This window comes from Phyllobates terribilis, unplaced genomic scaffold (assembly GCF_046119375.1).
Source record: "Phyllobates terribilis strain yellow unplaced genomic scaffold, ASM4611937v1 Scaffold_19__1_contigs__length_20705806, whole genome shotgun sequence".
NCBI classification, from domain to species: domain Eukaryota; kingdom Metazoa; phylum Chordata; class Amphibia; order Anura; family Dendrobatidae; genus Phyllobates; species Phyllobates terribilis.
In genome coordinates this window covers 7,410,174-7,435,053 of record NW_027362779.1, presented here as the reverse complement: position 1 = coordinate 7,435,053, position 24,880 = coordinate 7,410,174, and positions in this window count along the sequence as shown.

The following is a 24,880-nucleotide window of genomic DNA, read 5'->3' as shown; positions in this document are numbered from 1 at the left end:
GGACTATCTGGGGCCCATTATTCTGCATGGAGGACTTTGTGGGGCCGATTATTCTGTTTGGAGGACTTTGTGGGGCCCATTATTCTGTATGGAGGACTATGTGGTGCATTATTCTGTATGGAGGACTATGTGGGGCCCATTATTCTGTATGGAGGACTATGTGGGGCCCATTATTCTGCATGGAGCACTATGTGGGGCCCATTATTCTGCATGGAGCACTATGTGGGGCCCATTATTCTGCATGGAGGGCTATCTGGGGCACATTATTCTGTATGGATGACTTTGTGGGACCCATTATTCTGTATGGAGGACTATCTGGGGCCCATTATTCTGTATGGAGGACTTTGTGGGGCCGATTATTCTGTTTGGAGGACTTTGTGGGGCCCATTATTCTGTATGGAGGACTATGTGGGGCATTATTCTGTATGGAGGACTATGTGGGGCCCATTATTCTGTATGGAGGACTATGTGGGGCCCATTATTCTGCATGGAGGACTATGTGAGACCCATTATTCATTATGGAGGACTTTGTGGTACCCAGTATACTGGTTGGCTCGTGACTTTTTCCAAGCTTTTCATTTTGGCTCTCTGTATGTTTGATTGCAGAGTGGAAAGAGTAACTATGACATTATCCCCTGTTCTCTATAATATCCGGATATTTCCGGTAGAAGGTTGTGTGATCGGCTCACCTGTAGTCAGATCGCTGCTCGGCCCCGGCTGACTCGTATTAGGGTCAGGGGTCTCTGGGGTCACATTTTGCTCGTCTTCGGTGTCGCCTTCTGGTGTCTCCTGATTGATAGAATATATAGAATTACCACGAGGAACCTTCCACTAAATCACCAAATCCACAAATCAGGAAGGACTAAACCCGCATTTAGAGACGCACCAACTGTAACTATACAGATCAGCCGCCATCATGAGGACTTTTATCAGATAAAATGGATTAAGATGAGGTAACATTGCAAAAACATTAATATGGATAATAGAGGGAGACAGAGGCGGAAATACAGACTTCCCACCACTGAGCTGTGACTACATCTGCAGAATACAGACTGCCATCAGCAGAGACAGGCGGCCATATTACCTCCTGTGCTTGCCAGGGGCTGACAGGGAGGCCGATAAGATCTAACACCAGATCTTCTGATATCTGGCTGGTGATCTGGAGAAGATCAGAAAACAAGGACGTGTGATAGAGAAGATGATGGATCCTTACCGGGCGTTCCGATGAGCGGGCCGGACCTTCCAGTACACACAGGACTTTTTCGGTCAGTTCTTTAACAAAAGACAAATCTCTATATTGAGATCTTTTTTCAGCCTATAAAGAAGAAAAGAAACACAAATGAAAATTCTGAAATGAGAAAGATCACAATGAAGGCCGCCATTGTATCTGACATCTGCTCCTCTCTGCAGATACATTGACTACATATCTGGGGTCTTGTCCTGTTTTATATTGGGGGAAAGAAGAAGCTTCTATCCCACCGTTATTATCCATTATTGTGGAGAAGATTTGTGCGGAGCGTCCACCATTTACCTGCTGTGGAATGTCCTGATGTTCCATAGCGAGAAACTGCAAGTGCTCAGTCACTATGGAGCCAACAACGGCAGCCATGACCCTGTGTAGATTGTACACAGTGACTGTGAGCTCTGATGTCTTAATGGCCGACCATCACTAGTGATGTCATCATGGAATCTTGTGATGGAATCTTATAGCGGCTGCTCTGCACAAATACATGCTGCCAAGCAATATTTAAAGTGTGTGGGGGCTCATGCTGTATATAGGGGGCTATGTGAGGGCTCATGCTGTATATAGCGGGCTATGTGAGAGCTTGGCTGTATATAGTGAGCTATGTGAGGGCTCAGCTATTTATAGCGGGCTATGTGAGGGCTCATACTGTATATAGAGGGCTATGTGAGAGCTTGGCTGTATATGGAGGGCTATGTGAGGGCTCATACTCTAAATAGGATTCTGTGTGTGAGCTCATACTGTACATTGGTGCTATGTATGGGCTCTTACTGTATAAAGGGTGCTGTGTGTGGGCTCTTACTGTATATAGGGTATGTGTGTGGGCTCTTTCTGTATGTAGGGGGATGCCAGCACACTTAATTCTGCTCAATATTAAGTGATACAGTTAATAATATAAAATATAATTAATATGTTAATATTGAGCAGAATTCATTTCAGCCTATTGATTCGGCCTACACAACAGTCACATTTCTCATGTGGCCCCTCAGTAATATTACTTTCCCACCCCTGCTCTATTATGTATAGCGCTCTGTTATGTGTAGTGCACCCGAGCACCTGCATGTTAATCGCGTGACTTATCACATGATCTATCAAAGGGAATTATGTGCCATGTCATGTGATACATCGGGTGCTGGGGGCCCACGGCTCCTAAACTGCCCAGGGCCCTGGCTACTCTTAATACGTTCCTGCTTCTATCCCACCATTATTATCCATTATTGAGAAGTGTTATGCGGAGCTTCCGCCACTTACCTGCTGTAGTAATGTCCTGATGTTCTGAGGTAAATCCGTCAGATACTCTGAGGTGAGATGACCTCGGTGGTATTTGGTCAGGCAGTCTCTTACAAGCTCCATCACCAGCCGGTGAGTGAAGCTGAGGACGCCATCGGGTGGTAGAAGCACAATCTCAGGGCGATTGGTGGTAAGAATCTCCCATAGATCTTCTACTTGAAGATTGTCCAAAAGTAATTCAGCCATAGAAGCTGCAAGTGCGATCAGTCACTATATATAATAGCGAGAAACTGCAAGTGCGCTCAGTCACTATGGGATAGCGAGAAACTGCAAGTGCGATCAGTCACTATAGAATAGCGAGAAACTGCAAGTGCGCTCAGTCACTATGAAGCCAACAAAGGCAGCCGTGACCCTGTGTACATTGTATATATAGTGACTGTGAGCTGTGATGTCATAATGCCCGACCATGACCTGTGATGTCATCATGGAATCTTGTGATGGAATCTTCAAGGAGTGGCTCTACACACATACATGCTGCCGAGCAATATGCTTTTTTGGCCGTCCTCTTTTATTTCCAAATACAACACAACCAGGATAAGGGAATGTTCACACGTTGCGTTTTTGCAGCATTTTTTTCCACACCAAAAACCAGGTTGTACTCAGGAAAAACACTGCATACAATCCACACTTATTTGCTGTGTTTTTGCAGTGTTTATACTTGTGGGTTTTTTTTTTCATTCATTTGAATGGGTGAAAAATGTTGCAAAACCCCTGAAAGAATTAACATCCTGCAAATTTAAAATAAAAAAAGGAAAAAAACGCAGCATGTGAATGAGACTTTAGAAATCTCATTCACTAAGCTGGTACTGTAAAACGCAGTGTTTTAGCAGCAGAAAAATAACCCTGAAAAAACTGCCACTTGTGAACATTACTCAAAGATATAATAGTCATATTATGGGAAATATTGTGTATATTTATTCCTCGCGTGTCTTTTTTTACCCAATAACATTTACCTCATTGGTTGCAGAGTTTACTATTAACAACTGTGACAAATATTGAAGAATTAATGATGTGACCCAAGTGATCAATCATTTACGTCATTAATGGTGATGGGCGAGCACTAAAATGCTCGGGTGCTCGATGCTCGGGTCGAGCACATTGGAATACTCGGCTGCTCGACCCGAGCAATGAGCCCAATGTAAGTCTATGGGAAACTCGAGCATTTTTCAGGCGGCTCCCCCCGGCGGTCTGCAGAGGGCCTAAAAATTGCCCAAATCGATGGGAACAGTGCTCAAATGACATGGGAACAGCATGGGGAAGACCCCTGGAAGCATTTCTGACTCCCAGGTCACTGCTGTCAACAACGTTGTCAAAAGTATTTACGCCACTTTTACGGACTCACAATAAAACATACAAAAACGAAACCAAAATGGATTTTCCTGGGAAGTATGTTAAGGAACATCCTTTCCAGGGTTATAACTTGTATATAAGGGAAAATAAATAACCAAAAACAAAAATACTCCTCCACACCTTGGGCTATGTTCACACGTAGCGTTTTTGATGCGTTTTTGCACTTTTGCATTGCTTTCAACCAACACAAATGCATTCACCAGGAAATGTCATTTTAACATTTTACAACCTTATCTGGCCATGTGTTGTGTGACACATCATCAGACACATGCATACAGTGCTGAAAAGACATGGGAACAGCATGGAAGCATCTCTGACTCCCAGGTCACTGCCTAAAAGTGTGCCCATCATAAGAGATGCTTGGCGCATGCGAAGATGCCTCCCGCCATGGACCTGTCGTTACAGACTTGCAACAATCACCATCCACGTCCTTGTCTCTCCTCAGCGTTCAGTTCCTTGGAATGCAAGTGCAAGTATGCAGGCAGCCACCCACCTACCCACCGGCTGCAATACTATACTGACAAATTTTTGACAGCTTCTTGCACTTGAAATGTAGCCTTTTAGGCTCGTGGAGGCGGAAGCTTTTCATAACCTCATGTCGGCGGCGGCCGGGTGTCCATACTCTTTCCCCAGCCACCACTATATTTCCCGGTATCGCCTCTGCCTTCCACAAGCACGGGTCCCACAACATTACCCGTGCCCTCCCCAGTGCACTTACTGAGAAGGACCGCCTAACCACAAACACATGGACAGGTGAACGTGGCCAGGGACGGTACATAGCCAGTCCACAACTTTTTTTTGCTGACAGTTGTATTTAGCTCGGTGAAAGGACTGGCATAGAGGGAAACCGTATCTACCCTGGGTGTCATTTCTCCCAGGAAGTCCTGTAATTCAGCTTGTTGCAGAAGCAATGGCAGTCCGTCCAACATCAACTCGCACTTGTCGGTGGTGCTTTGACACACACACATCTTTCTTTTCGCATTTTATTTCTTGAATACAGAGTTGGACAATGGCCTGATCTGTAATGCTTTTTGAGAAATAACATGCATAAGCATGGCCGATCCACATTAAAAAAGCAGCCACAGAGTGTCCGGAAACCTTCCCCCACAATTTTATTAGCCAGGGCAGCTTTTCGGCAGGGTTGGACGGGCCCACCAGAGAACCGGAGACTACTCCGGCGGGCCCTGGCTTCTCCTTCTGGAGAGTTCATAGTGCCGAGGTGAGGCCATGATGATGATAGAGGCCACCATCTGCTTAGTTTTCTGTTACTTGGAATGCAAGTGCAAGTATGCAGCCATCCACCCACCCACAGGCCGCAACACTAAACTGCCAGATTTCTGGGCAGCTGCTTGCACTTGAAATATGGCTTTTTAAGCTCGTGGAGGCGGAAGCTGTCCACAATCTTATGGCGGCGGCGCCTGGGTATCTATACTCGGTCCCCAGCCACCATTATTTTTTCCGGTATTGTCTCCTCCTTCCACAAGCATGGGTCCCACAACATTACCCGTGCCCTCCCCAGTGGAAGGACTGCCTAACCACAAACACGTGGACAGGTGAATATGGCCAGAGACGGTACGGAGCCAGTCCACAACTTTTTTTGCTGAGAGTTGTATTTAGCTCGGTGAAAAGACTGGCATAGAGGGGAACATCATACTGTGTGTGGGGGAATGTACTGTGGGGGCATCATACTGTGTGGGGGGAATGTACTGTGGGGACATCATACTGTGTGTGTGGGGGAATGTACTGTGGGGACACCATACTGTGTGTTGGGGGGAAATGTACTGTGGGGACATCATACTGTGTGGGGGGAATGTACTGTGGGGGCATCATACTGTGTGTGAAGGAATGTACTGTGGGGGCATCATACTGTGTGTGGGGGAATTATACAGTGTGTTGGAGGAATGTACTGTGGGGGCATCATACTGTGTATGTGTGGGAATGTACTGTGGGGGCATCATACTGTGTGTGGGGAGGAATGTACTGTGGGGAATCATACTGTCTGTGGGGGGAATGTACTGTGGGGACATCATACTGTGTGTGGGTGAATGTACTGTGGGGACATCATATTGTGTGTGGGGGGAATGTACTGTGGGGGTATCATACTGTGTGTGGGGGAATGTACTGTGGGGACATCATACTGTGTGTGGGGGAAATGTACTGTGGGAGCATCATACTGTGTGTGTGGGGGAATGTACTGTGGGGACATCATACTTTGTGTGGGGGGGATGTACTGTTTGGACATCATACTGAGTGTGGGGGAATTTACTGTGGGGGCATCATACTGTGTGTGAGAATTTACTGTGGGGACATCATGCTGTGTAGGGGCATTATATTGTGTGTGAGGGGGAATATACTGTGGGGGCATCATACTGTGTGTGTGGGAATGTACTGTGGGGGCATCATACTGTGTGTGGGGAGGAATGTACTGTGGGGGCATCATACTGTGTGTGTGGGGGGAATGTACTGTGAGGGCATCATACTGTGTGTGTGTGGGGGGAATGTACTGTGGGGGCATCATACTGTGTGTGGAGGAATCTATTGTGGGGACATCATACTTTATGGGGAGGAATGTACTGTGGGGACATCATACTGTGTGGGTGAGGGAATGTACTGTGGGGGCATCATACTGTGTGTGGGGAGGAATGTACTGTGGGGCCATCATACTGTGTGTGGGGGGATGTACTGTGAGGACATCATACTGTGTGTGGAGGAATGTACTGTGGGGGCATCATACTGTGTGTGTGAGGGAATGTACTGTGGGGGCATCATACTGTGTGTGGGGAAGAATGTACTGTGGGGCCATCATACTGTGTGTGGGGGGATGTACTGTGAGGACATCATACTGTGTGTGGAGGAATGTACTGTGGGGGCATCATACTGTGTGTGTGAGGGAATGTACTGTGGGGGCATCATACTGTGTGTGGGGAGGAATGTACTGTGGGGCCATCATACTGTGTGTGGGGGGGGAAGTACTGTGAGGACATCATACTGTGTGTGGGGGGAATGTACTGTGGGGACATCATACTGTGTGTGGGGGGGAATGTACTGTGGGGGCATCATACTGTGTGTGGGGGGGAATATGCTGTGGGGACATCATACTGTGTGTGGTGGAATGTACTGTGGGGACATCATACTTTGTCGGGGGAATGTACTGTGGGGGCATCATAATGTGTGTGTGAAGAGCTGTTTATCATCGTACAATGATTGAATAACGGGAGCAGATGATTTATAAAAAGCACTGAATTATATGGTGTGGATTTGCTGCTACTGTGTCACCCCAGGCCTGGATGCCACAAACTTGTAAGGCTGTGTCTGAGAGTCGGAGGGAGGTTCTCTGGTCATGGACCATTAGCATGCAGCACCTCCTGTCCCAGGCCAGTAGGGGGAGCAGGCTGCCTCTATAAAAGCTGGTACTGAGGGCAGGGTTAGGGAGACCAGGACCCACTTCTGAAGCATCCAGAAGGGTTCCCAGAAGAGAGGGACAGGTCAACGGCAGCTGAGGAGTCCAGGAGGCTAAGGAGGAACAGCAAGCCAGGGACAGAGGCGACGAGAGCTGGTCCTGGCTGAGAGAGAACAACATACCGGACACTGGGATCCGAGGCTGTCAGAATTGCAAGTCCTGCAGCAGATCATCTACTTGCGAGGGATTTTAGGTCCCTTGGCCTAAGAAGCCTGGAAGCTCCGCCACACAGAGGGACCAGTACAGCACAGACAAGCTATAGGTACCTAGGGCCCGAGTCGCAAGCCATACAGGCGTAGTACACGGCCAGCTCAGGGACGTGGGCTTTCATACCACTAAAGGGGGAGATAGTCAGCAAGGGCAGAGAGAGAACGGTAGGCCTACCCACTCACCCTGACCAGTGGAGCTCGCCCGAATGCCCTCAGACACCCAGGTCCATTCCTCCCTGTACTCCTGGTGGGTCTGTGATAAGATCTGCAGTAAAAGACCCTGGACTGCATTATTGGACTCTGTGTGATTACTGCTGCGCCTGCACCATCACCCCCAGCATCCTATTACATTGCTCTGAGGCTACACTCCTCCCGTGGGGAGTTGTACTATTCCCTGCTGCACCCCCAACACCAGCCTCAGCGGTCTGCCCCGCAGCGGCGGTCCTCCCTGACCGCAATCCACAGGTGGCGTAGTCGGACTTTCAAAACCTACAAATACACTGCCACAGCATTTGGTCTGACCACCCTGAGCCACGGGACCGGGTCGCCACTACTACTCCCAGCATTGCCCTGTTGTCTGGTTCCGAGAGCCCCACGGCCCAGGGGGCGAGTCACTACAAGTAAGGATAGACGATACAATAAGCTCTATCGTAACATGTAGCAGCGAGTCAGCGGAATGTATCAATTCTAATATTGAGCAGAATTGATTTCAGCCTGTTGATTTTTCCCTCCAGAACAGTGGAGGGCTCCTCGGGAAAATAAATTGGCCATCCCTGGTATAACGTAATACTAAAATCTCACAATTTATGAGAGAAAACTGTATTTTATAACGATGCTTCCGTACATAAATCAAGAGAACTTCTTTTCATCAGACGACCCCTTTATCACCTATCCAAGGTGATCGGTGGTGTCCAACAGCTTAGAGCGGCACTGATGGGCAGAATGCGCCACTTTTATCACTTTTGGAATTGGGCAGCGGTGCACATGCTCAGTCTGACCTCCATTCTTGCCCTTTGGGGCTGCAGAGCGCTCTGCTTTTTCCAACAGCTCCATTGAGAATGAATGGATCAGTGGTCGGGCATCCAACCAGACGCTCCATTTTGTAACAGGGATAGAAATACCGTAGATGAGAAGATGCACTTAACTGTTTTGCCGCAGCAAGAGTGCATCGAGTGCCTGTGCTTGGTTTGAACAGTCATTCTGTGCTGACAGAGTCCCTTTAAGGCCTCAAACCTATTAGATAATTGTCAGCCCTACATTGTTTCTGGGCAGACAGTTACACAAGATTATGTCCCATTTCATGAAGATTGGCCTTTTACACGCCTGTTTTAGTGAAGGATTAGCTGGAAAAACCTGCGGCGCTGTTAAGCCTCTCCCCAAGAAGCTCCGCAAGGCTTCAAAATTTTGCCGGTGCTGGTCAAGACTGGTGGACACATGGGAAAAGTCAAATTTTGGCAAAATTGAACAATCTGCATTGTGTGTAATATTTTATGATACAATAAATGATTAGAAAAATGCAAGTTTTATTAATGAGAAAAAAACTGAACTTTGCAGAATTTGTTGGCGACATAGAAATATGTAAAAAATATAAAAGTGTAAAAAAAATTTTAAAATTTTTAATGCTTACATTAAAAACTTGAGCAATTCCCCCAAAAATCATTAGAGCCATGAAATCAATACATATACAGATGAAACCAGAAGTTTCCATCCACTATATAAAGAGACACATCTGCATGTTTTTATCAATATCTGACATGAAATCAGAATAAACCTTTCCCGTTTTAGGACAATTAGGATTACCATCATTTTTGATATTTTCCAAATGCCAGAATAATGAGAGAGAGAGAATGTTTTAAGGCATTTTTATTACTTACTGCAAAGTCTTAACATTATTCTAATCACTAATCAGTGTGTATATTTGTTCACGACACAATAGAATCCCATAATTTCTGCCTATTCACATCTTAGTATTATGTATGATCAGGTTAGAGTGTATGGCTGCTGAGCGCTAGCATTTATGGGCGCCTCCCCCTGACCTTGGCTGTTTCTGGCTCTTAGACCCTGCTGGCACGCACTGCCGTCATGTCCGTGACTGCACTGCCGGCTTGCGGGTCAAATGCCAGAAGCCGCAGAGTCACATGTATTGTGGCGGGCACAGAATGTCTCACGCCGTATACCAGCCAGAACACATACCGGAAAGTCAGGTGACACACTTTTTCTCTCCGCCTCGGTTCATGATTGGATTAGGCTCCCTATATAACATCTGGCGTTCCCCTCCCTGGCACGACCCCTGAGGAAGTGTTGATGAAACGCGCGTCGGGGTGGAGGGACGCGTGATTACCCTGCCTAGAAGCTGCCATTCTAACCAGGTATTTCTTTCTCATGATGTGTTGAGCTGTTTTGTCTATTTGTGGACAGTGCCACTATTACACTATAGTTATTCTATGGGACCGTACCCAGCCTCTTTTATGTACCCAGTCTCCCCTGATAGATATACTAACATTATTAACCACTATATGCATTAGTTTCTTTGAGGCTGGAAACAATACGTTATCTTTTATCTAAGCACTTTGCACTTTTTTTCTGGACAGTCGACTCTATATCATCATATGCACTGCCGCTTTACATTTTATAGGCGTATCTCAAACTCATCAGTGATAGTCTAGTGACCGTTATAATAGCATATGCATTTCTTTCTTTCTATTTTTGCCACATGAGCGGTTATTCAGATTGAAATCTTTTGTAGTGCATTTGTATAGTCACATTATTTCAGTAATGGGGTAATATATGGTTATTACTCTTGCTGCGCAGATATAGGGTACAGCATTTGTTTGTCCCTCACATTTGAGGCCCCTGCTATTTTAATTATTGTTATTTTATGTTCTAATAAAATTATATTGTTAATATTATTTGAAGTGTTCATGTTTTTGTTTATCCTACCAGGGTTCTGGTTATAGCAGAATCAATTTTTGATATATATAAAGTCAAAAGTTTACATACATTTCATTAGTATTTGGTACCATCACCCTTAAACTGAATGACTTGGGTCAAACTTTTGGGATATCCTTCCACAAACTTCTCACAATAGTTGGTCGGAATTTGGACCCATTCCTCCTGGCAAAACTGGGGTAACAGATCCAGGTTTGTAGGTCGCCTTGCTCGCAGCAAGAGTGCCCATAAATTTTCAATAGGATTGCAATCAGAGCTTTGTGATAGCCACGCCGAAACATTGACTTTGTTATTCTTAAGCCACTTTGTTCCCATTTTGTCAATATGCTTCGGGTCATTGTCCATTTGGAATACCCATTTCCGCCCAAGCTTTAACTTCCTGGCTGATGTCTTGAGATGTTGCTTCAGTATTGCCACATAATCTTCTTTTCTCATGGTGTCATCTATTTTGTGAAGTGAACCAGTCCCTCCTACAGCAAATCAACCCCAGATCATGATGCTGCCACCCCCATGTTTCACAGTTGGGATGGTGTTCTTAGGCTTCCAAGCTTCTCCCTTTTTCCTCCAAACGTAGCGATGGTCATTATGCCAAAAAAGTTCAATTTTAGTTTCATCAGACCACAGACATGTCTCCAAAAATTAAGGTCTTTGTTCCTGTGTGCATTTGCAAACATTAATTTGGCTTTTTTATGTTTCTTTTGGAGTAATGGCTTCTTCCTGGCAGAGTGGCCTTTCAGCCCATGTTGATACAGTACTCGTTTCACTGTGGTTATTGACACAATCTTACCAACTTCCGCCATCATCTTCACAAGGTCTCTTGCTTTTGTCCTTGGGTTGATATGCACGTGTCGGACCAAAGCACGTTCATCTCTGGGACACAGAACCCGTCTCCTTCCTGAGCGATAAGATGGCAGTACATTCCCATCTTGTTTATACTTGCGTATAATTGTTTGTACAGATGAACGAGGCACCGTCAGGTATCTTGAAATTGTATCTAAGGATGAGCCAGACTTGTGCAAGTCCACAATTCTCTTCCTGATATCTTCGCTAATTTCTTTAGACTTTCCCATGATACTACAGAAAAAAAAACTATTAGAAGCTTCCAAACACATTACATCATCATATGGGCAGTCCAGAATTGTTTAAAGGCATAGTAATCTTAGTGTGTGTAAACTTTTGACTTTGCAGTAAGTAATAAAAATGACTTAAACATTCTCTCTCTCTCATTATTCTGGCATTTGGCAAATTTTAAAAATTATGGTAATCCTAATTGACCTAAAACGGGAAAGGTTTATTCTGATTTCATGTCAGATATTGAGAAAAACATGCAGATGTGTCTTTTTATATAGTGTATGGAAACTTCTGGTTTCAACTGTATGTGTGTGTATGTATGTATATATGTATATATTACACATACAGTTATGGCCGAAAGTGTTCACTCCCTTGAAATTGTTTCAGAAAATGAAGTATTTCTCCCAATTATTGCTGTTACACATGTTTTGCTATACACACTTTATTTTCTTTGTGTGTATTGCAACAACACAAAAAAGCAGAAAAAAAGGCAAATTGGACATAATTTCACACACAGCCCCAAAAATGGTCTGAACAAAATTGTTGGCACCCTCAACTTTAATATTTGGTTGCTCACCCTTTGGAATAAAATAACTGCAATCAATCGCTTCCTATAACCATCAACAAGCTTCTTACACCTCTCAGCTGGAATTTTGACCACTCTTCTTTTGTAAACTGCTCCATGTCTCTCATAGTTGCTGCTACTTCATACCTCTCCAGCGCTATGTTTCCATCCATTTCTGCGGGCTTCTTGAAGTATGTTTGGGGTCATTCTCCTGGAAGAACCATGACCTAGGACGCAAACCCAGCTTTCTGACACTGGGCACTACATTGCGACCCAAAATCCGTTGGTAATATTTTTCAACAATTTTGGTTCTCAAGTACTCAGACAGTTCTCTTCTCTTTCTGTACTCCATGCTTAGTGTGGCACACACAGACACAATGCAAAGATTGAGTCAACTTCTCCACTTTTTATCTGGTTTCAGGTGTGATTTTCATATTGCCCACACCTGTTACTTGCCACAGGTTAGTTTGAATGAGCATCACATGCTTGAAACAAAGTTGTTCACCCACAATTTTGGAAAGGTGCTATCAATTTTGTCCGGCCCATTTTGGGGGTTTTGTATGAAATGATGTCCAATTTGCCTTTTTTCCTTTTGTTTGTTTTTTTCTTTTGTTCCAATACACACAAAGAATATTAAACATGTGTATAACAAAACATGTGTAATTGCAATAATTTTCTGGGAGAAATACTTCATTTTCTGGAACAATTTTAAGATTGCCAACACTGTCGGCCGTGGCCATATATAGTAGCTGAGTACAGGTGGCTGCTGGGGCCCCTGATACCATTACTATGTGGCCCTTACACCTGATATACAGTGGTGGCCAAAAGTATTGGCACCCCTGCAATTCTGTCAGATAATACTCAGTTTCTTCCTGAAAATGATTGCAATCACAAATTCTTTGGTATTATTATCTTCATTTAATTTTCTTGCAAAGAAAAAACACAAAAGAGAATGAAACAAAAATCAAATCAATGATCATTTCACACAAAACTCCAAAAATGGGCCAGACAAAAGTATTGGCACCTTCAGCCTAATACTTGGCTGCACAACCTTTAGCCAAAATAACTGCGAACAACCGCTTCCGGTAACCATCAATGAGTTTCTTACAATGCTCTGCTGGAATTGTAGACCATTCTTCTTTGGCAAACTGCTCCAGGTCCCTGATATTTGAAGGGTGCCTTCTCCAAACTGCAATTTTGAGATCTCTGCACAGATGTTCCATGGGATTCAGGTCTGGACTCATTGCTGGCCACCTTAGAAGTCTCCAGTGCTTTCTCTCAAACCATTTTATAGTGCTTTTGGAAGTGTGTTTTGGGTCATTGTCCTGCTGGAAGACCCATGACCTATGAGGGAGACCCAGCTTTCTCACACTGGGCCCTACATTATGCTGCAAACTTTGTTGGTAGTCTTCAGACTTCATAATGCCATGCATACGGTCAAGCAGTCCAGTGCCAGAGGCAGCAAAGCAACCCCAAAACATCAGGGAACTTCCGCCATGTTTGACTGTAGGGACCATGTTCTTTTCTTTGAATGCCTCTTTTTTTTCCTGTACACTCTATGTTGATGCTTTTTCCCAAAAACCTCTACTTTTGTCTCATCTGACCAGAGAACATTCTTCCAAAACGTTTTAGGCTTTCTCAGGTAAGTTTTGGCAAACTCCAGCCTGGCTTTTTTATGTCTCGGGGTAAGAAGTGGGGTCTTCCTGGGTATCCTACCATACAGTCCCTTTTCATTCAGACGCCGACGGATAGTACGGGTTGACACTGTTGTACCCTCGGACTGCAGGGCAGCTTGAACTTGTTTGGATGTTAGTCGAGGTTCTTTATCCACCATCCGCACAATCTTGCGTTGAAATCTCTTGTCAATTTTTCTTTTCCGTCCACATCTAGATAGGTTAGCCACAGTGCCATGGGCTTTAAACTTCTTGATGACACTGCGCACGGAAGACACAGGAACATTCAGGTCTTTGGGGATGGACTTGTAGCCTTGAGATTGCTCATGCTTCCTCACAATTTGGTTTCTCAAGTCCTCAGACAGCTCTTTTGTCTTCTTTCTTTTCTCCATGCTCAATGTGGTACACACAAGGACACAGGACAGAGGCTGAGTCAACTTTACTCTGTTAGAACCCTCCTGTTAGTTTTTGCTATCTTGTGTTTTGCGGTCACGTGACTAGCTGCCTATATATTCCAGCTCCGCCCTTCTGGCTTTGCTGGACTTCAGTGTTTTTTGCCTGTCTCTCTAGCCAGGTGCTTCGGTGCCTATCTCTGTCTAGTTTGCTTGGTCCTCTGGACCTCTAGTACTTTTTGTTCAGTTTGTATTTTTGCTCTGCAACAACTTCTGTTAGGAGGTGTCCATTTTTTGTCCCAGTCCTTAGTTCTTTTAGGGACCCCTCCCTTTATTCTATAGGTCTCTGTTCAGACTAGCCGAGGACGAAGGCGGGTCTGTTCACAAGGAACAGGCTGCCCGCTACATCGTAGGGATTCAGCTTAGTCTTACTGTAGGGACAGCTTTTCCCTTTCTTTCCTTAGTTTATGTTGCAGATCATAACATAATCCATGTTAACTGGCTGCAAGTGTGATTTAGTTATTGCCAATTGTATCCAATTTGGCTTTAGGACAATTCTTTTTGTGTTTTTTCATTGAAGACAAATTAAATGAAGATAATAAGACCAAAGAATTTGTGATTGCAATCATTTTCAGGAAGAAACTGAGTATTATCTGACAGAATTGCAGGGGTGCCAATACTTTTGGCCACCACTGTATAGGAGCTGAGTACAGGCAGCTGCCGGGGCCCCTGATACCATTACTATGTGGCCCTTACACCTGATATATAGGAGCTGAGTACAGGCGGCTGCTGGGGCCCCTGATACCATTACTATGTGGCCCTTACACCTGATATATAGGAGCTGAGTACAGGCGGCTGCTGGGCCCTTGATACCATTACTATGTGGCCCTTACCCCTGATATATAGGAGCTGAGTACGGACGGCTGCTGGGGCCCCTGATACCATTACTATGTGGCCCTTACCCCTGATATATAGGGGCTGAGTACAGGCGGCTGCTGGGGCCCCTGATTCCATTACTATGTGGCCCTTATGACGCGCCCCTGGGCCTACTTGGTGTAGCGTTGCGCACGCGGGGACCACCCGGAGCCGGGCCTGTTGGGGGTAGTAGTCTCGTGGCGGTGACCCGGTCCGTGCCCAGGGAGTCAAACTGTGTGGCAGAGTTTAGCAGTAGATGGTACGGTGTTCGACTACTAAACCCGTTGAATGCGGCTATGAGGCCGCCGCTGCAGGGCAGACCGCTGAGGCCGGTGGTACGATTGTGCAGCGTAGATGGTATAACCCCCAACGGGAGGGGTATGGCCTCAGGGCAGCCGACGTGGATGATGGGGGTAGCAGGAACCACTCAGAGACGATGCGGTGTAGTTCAGGGTCTTTACTGGTGATAAAGATAGACCCTCCCGGAGTACTGGCTAGCGATCGGGGCCTGGTCAGTCTTTGAGCAGATGGGATTTCCCCTGGCCAGGCGGAGTTGTAGGCCTCCCCAACTAATTGTACTCTTCTGGCTACCTTGCTAGAGGCGGGTAAAAGTAGCCCACGTCCCTGAGTGTACCGTGTGGTGCTCACCCGTATGGCCGGTGACTCGGGGCCTTCTAGTGGCTTCCGCTCCACGACGGCGGTGCTGGTCCCACGCGTGTGACCGTGCCTTCGGGTTTCTTGGCCAGAGGACCTGAAATCCCCTGCCGGTCGGTTTCTGCTGCTGGGTAAGGATTAGTCCCCACAGCCTCGGACTCCGGGTCCGGTGGTAACTCTTCAATCATGACGAGCTATTCAGCTGCCAGCCCCTGATTCCTTGTAGCACTGCTCCCACTGAGCTCCTGATCTTTCTTTCCTATAGCTGCTCCTCTTCTTAACTAACTAACCCTGCCTCAGCCCCAGTTTTATATAGGGGAAGTTCTTCCCCTCCCAGGACTGGGCAGGAGGTGTGGCATGCACAGGATTCCTGACCAAGAGACCTCCCACCTGCTCTCAGACATAATATTGCTATTACTGTGGAAATCAGACCCCTGGGGTGCCACACTTACACCTGATATATAAGGGCTGAGTACAGGCGGCTGCTGGGCCCTTGATACCATTACTATGTGGCCCTTACACCTAATATATAGGAGCTGAGTACAGGCGGCTGCTGGGGCCCCTGATACCATTACTATGTGGCCCTTACCCCTGATATATAAGGGCTGAGTACAGGCGGCTGCTGGGGCCCCTGACACCATTACTATGTGGCCCTTACACCTGATATAAAAGGGCTGAGCACAGGCGGCTGCTGGGGGCCCTGATACCAGTACTATGTGGCCCTTACACCTGATATATAAGGGCTGAGTACAGGCGGCTGCTGGGGCACCTGATACCATTGCTATGTGGCCCTTACACCTGATATATAAGGGCTGAGTACAGGCGGCTGCTGGGGCCCCTGATACCATTGCTATGTGGCCCTTACACCTGATATATAAGGGCTGAGTACAGGCGGCTGCTGGGGCCCCTGATACCATTGCTATGTGGCCCTTACACCTGATATATAATGGCTGAGTACAGGCGGCTGCTGGGGCCCCTGATACCATTACTGTGTGGCCCTTACACCTGATATATAAGGGCTGAGTACAGGCGGCTGCTGGGGCCCCTGATACCATTACTATGTGGCCCTTACACCTGATATATAGGAGCTGAGTACAGGCGGCTGCTGGGGCCCCTGATACCATTACTATGTGGCCCTTACACCTGATATATAGGAGCTGAGTACAGGCGGCTGCCGGGGCCCCTGATACCATTACACTGGTGCCTTGTTATTAGGTCAATTCCATTATAAAACATTGTATCCGTCATTGTTGAGCTCTGCTGGGACTCTGTATCCCGCCTGCATTGCATAATGGGGCCCCTGAATACTCTGCACATAAGGGCCCATAGCTCTAATTATGTTGTTTGCAATAGTCGCCCTCCTGCCACCCTGTAATATCGGGTCCCTGCCTGGTGTGGCCCCTATGACTTAATGTCCCCCTGTAAGTGCAGTACACCAGTTATCAGTCTACACGGCCAGGGTCCGGGACCCCTGTTGTTTTTGTACTGACTTTGTAATATATGCTCATTATCAGGGCGCCCTCTTCTCAGTCATCCATCTAATCATCCGTCTGTCTCATCCATATTTGCCATATGGAGGTTTCCAGAAATAGGGCAGAACCTACTGGACTTCTGTGAAAGTTGACGAATCTGTTGAGCGCGGCTGAAGCCTCCTGGGAGCCGAGGTAAAATCAGTGGCCGTGGTAAAATTGTGGAGCGGTGGGGTCTGAAAAAGGAATCATGGCTATAAGGACAACGTTTGCACAAAGTGATTTCTTTCCTGCCCAACAGCCACTGTGTAAACCTGACAAAAATGCCCCCATCTATCCATCCATTCATCACTCTCATACTCTGTCTATGCAGGTATGTATCTCATCATTCTTCCTTACGGAGTTTCACATGGACCAGTCGGGGCTTTGGTCCGAACTCCCCCACAAAACTGGATTCGGTAGTGTGCACTGACGAGGTCATAGGCTTAGTAGACTGCGCCTCCAGTAGGCGTACACACCTGATGCACGACAGAGGGCACATTCACTCTGTCTGGACCATTATAGTCTATGGCCATGTCAGATCATATGCCCGAATCCCGTTCAGGTAAAGGCTGCAGCAGGTGGCTGCTGCCTTCTGTGCCCCTCTCCTCCGCCACTGCCGTTCCCCCCAACACCCAGAGCCACAGTGTATGTATATATATATATATATATATATATATACACTACTCAAAAAAATAAAGGGAACACTTAAACAACAGAATATAACTCCAAGTAAATCAAACTTCTGTGAAATCAAACTGTCCACTTAGGAAGCAACACTGATTGACGATCAATTTCACATGCTGCTGTGCAAATGGAATAGACAATAGATGGAAATTATTGGCAATTATCAAAACACTCCCAATAAAGGAGTGGTTCTGCAGGTTGGGACCACAGACCACATCTCAGTACCAATGCTTTCTGGCTGATGTTTTGGTCACTTTTGAATGTTGGTTGTGCTTTCACACTAGTGGTAGCTTGAGATGGACTCTACAACCCACAGAAGTTGCTCAGGTAGTGCAGCTCATGCAGGATGGCACATCAATGCGAGCTGTGGAAAGAAGGTTTGCTGTGTCTGTCAGCGTAGTGTCCAGAGGCTGGAGGCGCTACCAGGAGACAGGCCAGTACACCAGGAGACGTGGAGGGGGCCGTAGGAGGGCAACAACCCAGCAGCAGGACCGCTACCTCCGCCTTTGTGCAAGGAGGAACAGGAGGAGCACTGCCAGAGCCCTGAAAAATGACCTCCAGCTGACCACAAATGTGGATGTGTCTGCACAAACGGTTAGAAACCCACTCCATAACGGTGGTATGAGGGCCCGACGTCCACAGATGGGGGTTGTGCTCACAGCCCAACACCGTGCAGGACGCTTTGCATTTGCCACAGAACACCAGGATTGGCAAAGTCGCCACTGGCGCCCTGTGCTCTTCACAGATGAAAGCCGGTTCACACTGAGCACATGTGACAGACGTGACAGAGTCTGGAGACGCCGTGGAGAGCGATCTGCTGCCTGCAACATCCTTCAGCATGACCGGTTTGGCAGTGGGTCAGTAATGGTGTGGGGTGGCATTTCTTTGGAGGGCCGCACAGCCCTCCACGTGCTCGCCAGAGGTAGCCTGACTGCCATTAGGTACCGAGATGAGATCCTCAGACCCCTTGTGAGACCATGTGCTGGTGCGGTTGGCCCTGGGTTCCTCCTAATGCAGGACAATGCCAGACCTCATGTGGCTGGAGTGTGTCAGCAGTTCCTGCAAGATGAAGGCATTGAGGTTATGGACTGGCCCGCCCGTACCCCAGACCTGAATCCGATTGAGCACATCTGGGATATCATGTCTCGCTCCATCCACCAACGTCACGTTGCACCACAGACTGTCCAGGAGTTGGCGGATGCTTTAGTCCAGGTTTGGGAGGAGATCCCACAGAAGACCATCCGCAACCTCATCAGGAGCATGCCCAGGCATTGTAGGGAGGTCATACAGGCACGTGGAGGCCACACACAATACTGAGACTCATTTTGACTTGTTTTAAGGACATTACATCAAAGTTGAATGAGCCTGTAGTGTGTTTTTCCACTTTAATTTTGGGGGTGACTCCAAATCCAGGCCTCCATTGGTTAATAAATGTGATGTCCATTGATGATTTTTGTGTGATTTTGTTTTCAGCACATTCAGCTTTGTACAGAACACAGTATTCAATGAGAATATTTCATTCATTCAGATCTAGGATGTGTTATTTCAGTGTTCCCTTTATTTTTTTGAGCAGTGTATATATAAATATACCAGGATGGGGGATATTAACAGAATTGGGGGACATTACCCCTATAACAGTGTAAGCAGCAGACCCCCTCCCCCTTAACAGGGCATAATGACCACATTTTTTGCTTACATTTTTTTTCTATTTTCCTCCTCTAAAACCTAGGTACGTCTTATGGTCCGGTGCGTCTTATAGTCCGAAAAATACGGTATATGCATTCAGCATATATATACTACTAGCTATTGAACCCATTCTACGCCCGGGTGGTGAGCATTTTTATTGGTATATGGTCTCCCATGCTGGTATGTGCTGCCCCCCTCCTTGTATTTGTGCTGCCCCCATCCTGTACCCACCATCCAATCCTGGTATGCGTGGTACCCATCACCCCCAATCCTGGTATGCGTGGCACCCCTCACCCCCAATCCTGGTATGCGTGGCACCCCTCACCCCCAATCCTGGTATACGTGGCACCCCTCATCACTATCCTGGTATGTGTGGCACCCCTCATCCCTATCCTGGTATGTATGGTACCCCTCATCCCTATCCTGGTATGTATGGTACCCCTCATCACTATCCTGGTGTGTATGGTATCCCTCATCCTGGTATGCATGGTACCCCATCCCTCATCCCGGTATGCATGGCACTCCATCCCTCATCCCCAATCCCGGTATGCGTGGCACCCCTCATCCCCAATCCCGGAATGTGTGGCACCCCTCATCCCCAATCCCGGCATGCGTGGCACCCCTCATCCCCAATCCCGGCATGCGTGGCACCCCTCATCCCCAATCCTGGCATGCGTGGCATCCCTCATCCCCAATCCCGGCATGCGTGGCACCCCTCATCCTCAATCCTTGTATGTGTGGCACCCCTCATCCCCAATCCCGGTATGCGTGGCACCCCTCATCCCCAATCCCGGTATGCATGGTCCCCTCACCCCCCAATCCTGGTATGCGTGTTACCCCTCACCACCCAATCCTGGTATGCGTGGCACCCCTCACCCCCGCAATCCTGGTATGCGTGGCACCCCTCACCCCCCAAATCCTGGTATGCGTGATACCCCTCACCGCCCAATCCTGGTATGTGTGGCACTCCTCACCCCCCAATCCTGGTATGTGTGGCACCCCTCACCGCCCAATGCTGGTATGCATGGTACCCCTCACCCCCAATCGTGGTATGTGTGTTATCCCTCACCCCCCAATCCTGGTATGCGTGGTACCCCTCACCCCACAATCCTGGTATGTGTGGTACCCCTCACCCCCAATCTTGGTATGTGTGTTACCCCTCACCCCCAATCTTGGTATGTGTGTTACCCCTCACCCCCAATCCTGGTATGTGTGGTACGCCTCACCCCCAATCCTGGTATGTGTGGTACCCCTCACCCCCCAATCCTGGTATGTGTGGTACCCCTCACCCCCCAGTCCTGATATATGCATGGTACCCCTCACCCCCCAGTCCTGATATATGCATGGTCCCCTCACCCCACAATCCTGTTATGTGTGGCCCCCTCATCCCTTTCACACTGTACACACATACACAAAAAAAAAAAAAGTTATACTCACCTTTCTTCTCTGTACTCCAGCGCTGCTGCGTCCTCTTCTGCCAGAGGCCGGGGGAGGAGTGCGGCGCTGGAGCACCGCACTGTCCGGCGCCATTTTGCTGAAGACACACTGTAAATGTGTCTTTAGTAAAATGACGCCGGATAGCGCAATGCGCATGCGTCGATCTGACGCCTTCACTCCGCCCCCGGTCTCCAGCGAAGAGAGGCGCCGCAGCAACGCTCCTCCCGGTCAGGTAAGTATGTAAGTATGGCGCCGGAGATCGCGGTATGCGTTCAGTGTCTACGCATCCCGCGATCTCCGGCGCCATACACCTCCTCTTACCTGTAACGGCTGGATGCCTGCTTCTCTCTGGAGCCAGGCTGCGCATCACGCATGCGCAGTTTATCGAATCTTCAGACAAAGACACGCATGCCGCCTTATATATACTATGGTAGATCGGCCCACTCAGTTGCACACAGAAGTAGCCACCGGAGCGCCGTCTCCTTAAGTCTCTCACTGGTTTATTTGTAGATGCTGCATAAGCCAGTGAGGAGTTAGCAAAAATAAATACGTGCTTTCTGACCTAAGGAAAAACAAAACATAACATACAGCCGTGTTGCTGTGGGGATCTGCCCGCTCAGGAGAACAACCATCCACTAGTTCAGCTTTTCCTTCTCAGGACACAAAGCGCTGGAGTTCCTCTCTACAGCCCTACTGAACACTCAATGCCTTAGAAGGCCGACTATATACATCCTAGTCCCCACCCTGGGGTGGAGATATGGTGAATGACCTCCCAACCCGTTCTATGGTCGTTCACAAAAACCCAGCCCTTAAAATGGCCGATTAATCCCTCTCAACACATAGTGTGCTGGTGTAAAACTTATGGGCTTCAAATCACTGAAGCTAATAGCCTCAGTGAAACATACCTCCCCTCCAGCACTTTGCCAGTGACTTTGTCACCATGTATATATAATCAGCATACTGTATATATATTATAAGCATACTCTATATATCCTTTTAAAAGCAGAAGTGTCAATAAATTATTTTTATCAGTTAACAAAATGCAGAGTAAAGTTTGATGGATGAACCAAGATCTCAGTAATAATAATTGTATTTTTTTTTTATTAATATTAGGATAGAAGGGAGGGACAAAACCAGGAACAGAATCAGTAGGCAAACTCATAGTCAGGAGGACAGCCGGGGTCAGATACCAGGTGATCAGTAACCGCCACGTCTGCGAGCAGTATGAATACCGCGGAGCCTGGTGACAGAGGTGATACTGAGATTGTCCGGGCAAAGATGTAACAGTCAGAAGGCCACCGGTAGATGGTGAAGGTCCTTCTGTACAGCTCCAGCAGTGATGGTGGATCTGCTGGACTTCAGGGCGCTGGATGCGGAGGCTTACCGTCTTTTAGATGTCTCTAGGGGAACGGTGACAACACGCAAATACGCGAGCAGCCCTGGATAATCCACGCCGGCAGGATGATAAGATCCGGCGGAAGATGGAACCTATGAGAAGAGAAGGAAATATAATGTAAGTGATGGGACTCCATATGACATGATACTACTGTGCGGTCACTGTGGCCGGACGGCAGAGGAATCTCATCACACAGAGGTCAGGGATCATCGTCAGCCATCATACATGTGACAATCCCATCTCCGACAGATGACATCTGCTCCACATGAATTATTCTCACTGACGACATCACACAACATGGAGATGACTCTCACACTTACCTCGTCTCTTTTTCCCCTTTTTCCCATTTTCTGATGTTTCGTCATCAGCTGGAAATTCTGATCAGAAAGAAGAAAAAACAACAACTCACTAAAGACTTATTGTTATGGGGTCTGCATTGTATCGCTCCTGTATATAGTACATAGATTGTTCTAGTCCTGTCCCCTATAGTCCTGACAATCTGGTATTACACAATAGGGCAGAATAAGTCCTATATACCGGACATGACCTCATATGAGGGGCATTAGATGTGTCACTAATATGGAGCAGTGAACGCCCTGTGTGCCGCCATATGGTGCATCCCTAATGATCGATATTCTACTATAGGAGACGATATCTCATTATGATGGCGGAGGTTACTGGATGCAACAATGTATCACAGAATCCATGATAATACTGTACAAAATTACAGAAATGGAGACACAGTATGGGCCATGGGCAAAGTAATTGGGTTCCTTGAAACATGGATAACATAGGAGACCCATTAAAGAAAAACCATGTGGAAATATTTCACCCTTGATGACAACATTCACATTGTTTGTGCTATAGACATGTACATACCTGACAATGGGGACGAGGACGGCAAGCTGGTTATAGCATCGTCTCTAGCAGATTCAGGAAAAGATCCTTTCTGCCTGTTAGGAAGAAGAAAAACGTGTAAATCACAAGTAAATTCAGTATAAATGGGATTGTCTCACTAGAAGAACCCCAACTATAAGGCTTAATAGGACATATGAAACTCATAGTGGGGAAGTCTCCTGCTCAAAACTACCTTCTATGGAGCAGAGCGGAAAACAACTACCAATAATGGCCAGCATGTAATACTACATCTGTCCCACAATGTGGGCAATACTACCAATGCCTGACCGGCAGCAATTATGGGCTGTTATCTCCAGCGGATTCTGAAGCCAAAAGCGCAATGACCGCTAATCATGTGGCGGTGGATGCTGCATTCGATATGATGGTATTTATGTCCTATATTTGGTGTTGTGCACATATATTAGTCTGGAGCTCCCAGTAATGACTCCACAATCTACTCACATTTCTGAGATGTTTCTGCTGGATGCCGGGGTACACTCTGGAGGGGACTTGATAACGGTGGTACAGAGCTAAATAAGGACAAAAATAAGATATGAAATTCTATTTTTTACTTTTAGAGGTCTTTTTATGTATTCTGGATTTATTGATCACTTACTTTAGAAAGCCTTTTAGAGGATGTTGTAAAATTTTGGAAGAAAAGGCTCTCATTATCCTCACTTGTGTCCTCCTCCTCTGAGACAATAGGCTTGTCTGTATCAGCGTGATCTACAATACATAGGTAATGAAGTGTTATTAGTGGTTGTCAGTATAACACAGTCACCATTTATCACTACTATTAATGGGAACCGATTGTCACATATTATGGAAGATGAGACAAACAGCCGCTTAGTCTAGATGATGTCTTCTACTTACTGATAAATAAGCTGGTGTCCATATCTGACACAAGCCGAGGAATGTACTCTGGCTTCTGACTTAGAAGGTTTTCAAATTCTAAGTCACTCAGGAATGGATAACTCTTGATCTCAAATGCTCCTCCTGGAAAAAGAAAAACAAAAGTGATGCGGACATTGCTAGAGGCTGCTCCATATCTGAACAGTATATCTTAAGTAATGACAAAACCGAAGGAAACAAACTAAAAGTTATATTATGGAGAACTAGAAATAGGCAAGCAGATAGAGGAGTGCTGATCCTCATGGACAGGAGCGATAAGTCCTCGTTGTAAAAAGTGAATATTAATACTAATACAGTATATCAGTTACCTGTCCCAAGTCTTTGTGCAGGATTTGTTCTGAGCAGGTCATTAATGAGGTCCTGAGCATCGGGGGGAGGAGAGCGATCCCAATCCCAAATTATGTCTCCTGTTATATAGAAAATTACAGAAAATAAAACCTCTGTTTTGGCCTGTAAGATAAAGTAGAGGAAATAACTAAATTCATGTAACCAGTCAAAGCAATGATCGGATTATTCTACTTACCAGTGACAATATTTTTATAGAGCTCAGATAGGGAATCCCCATGAAATGGTACATATCCCACCA